The 1689-nt window shown below is 37.8% G+C and overlaps 1 protein-coding gene across 1 annotated transcript in view; it reads right to left on the minus strand.

The window, feature by feature from the left end:
• The window catches only part of LOC107565684 (neural-cadherin-like), a 222178-nt gene that overhangs the window by 50363 nt on the left and 170126 nt on the right, over positions 1-1689 (minus strand). The gene's annotated exons all lie outside the window — the stretch shown is intronic.

Below are 1689 nucleotides of genomic sequence, written 5' to 3' on the forward strand. Positions count from 1 at the left end.
ATATATATATATATATATATATATATATATACAGTGGTGTAGTGGAGGGTATACGCAGGTACCCACTTCTAAATCCCCTCTGATGTGCATCATTCATTAGTGTCCTACATTAGCCAAAATCATGACAGTCCGCCATGACTAGCTAATCAAATCACATGTGAATAAATGCCAATATTCCCTAAATACACCCAGTAAAGACAATGATGCGGTCAGGATGTGCCGGCTTCCCTTTAAATTTGATTGATGATTGCGCCCGCCTCTCATCTCGATAAATCACGTGAATGCAAGCGGAGTTGGTCTGGGGCGTGAGTGCATGTCAGGGGAGGTGCGAAGAGTGATAAAATAATATTTAATTATTGACTACTAATTTGAATCATTATATTATAATGAAAACAATACCTTAAAAAGGAAAATAATGAGGTTACCGGAAAAACATGCGATCAGATTTTTTAAACCGGTAAACTCCTGTAAAATTTTCAGAACAGGATCCAGTAAATGAATGCCTTCAAACAGTAGGTGGAGCGTGTGTAAGGCTGGGGAAGCTGGCCACAGGGACCTGGGGCAAAAATGCCACTAAATTGGACAAAAATGCCCCTGCACAAACAAATTAAATCTGCTCATGTTGCACATTTTAGGCGTTTTTACAGTGTTGTGCATTTTAACCAATCACACACATATCTGTTGAGCTTAGGAATGCAATGGCCAATCAGAAGCGTTCAGATGAGTCATCGTTCAAAACTCATCAGTTTTGTTGAGTGCGCGTGCGTTTGCTGACTGAATTCCGGACTCTTGCGAATGATCTCATCATAAACAACAAAGCGCAGATTTACGTACAATTTAAGTAAGAGATTAATTTAACCCTTGTGTTGTGTTCAGAACCCTATCATACTTACGATGGTACAGAGCAAAAAGGACCCGGCCTCAAAAAATTGCTTATAAATCACTCATTATGCTATATTATCATGAAATATTGGATTCAATCTTTTTGTCAAATTCTTTTCTTTCATTTAGGACTGGTTTTGTATTTATATTTGCTTCTGATTAACCGTAGGCCTCATTTATCTGAGAGTAGGCACCTCATTTTTTGAGTGAAAAAAGCATTATTTATGAATAATTTTCACAATATTAAATAAAAACTGAAGACAATTTGCACTGTTTATCACACTAGTGTACTTTAATGTTTAATCAGAGAGTTTGTTTTGAAAGGCTTTTATTTTGTACAAAATGGCACAAAGTCACACTTGTGGTGTTCCCGGTCAAAAATTACTGGCCATTCAGAGTGAATGGGAAAGATCACAAAAAAGGACCTGTATTTTGAAAAGCTTTTATTTTCCGTAAAGGGGCAAAAAGTAACACTTTTGCTGTTCCCTGTCAAATCTGAACATTGTGGCATGCGAGAAAGAACACATTAAAGGGTTACTTCACCCAAAAATGAAAATTCTGTCATTAATTACTCACCCTCATGTCGTTCCAAATCCGTAATACCTCAGTTCATCTTCGGAACACAAATTAACATATTTTTTTATGAATTCTGAGAGCTCTCTGACCCTCCCATAGACAGCAATGTAATTACCATGATCAAGGTCCAGAGCAAGGAGATCAGAGCATGCAGCTGACACAGAATAGCATACGCAGTTTGCGTTGAGTGGATATTCTCCAAAATGGCACCAGGGTGACGTGGAGCAGACA

The sequence above is a fragment of the Sinocyclocheilus grahami genome, unplaced genomic scaffold (assembly GCF_001515645.1).
Source record: "Sinocyclocheilus grahami isolate Dianchi unplaced genomic scaffold, SAMN03320097.WGS_v1.1 scaffold1017.1, whole genome shotgun sequence".
Taxonomy (NCBI): Eukaryota; Metazoa; Chordata; class Actinopteri; order Cypriniformes; family Cyprinidae; genus Sinocyclocheilus; species Sinocyclocheilus grahami.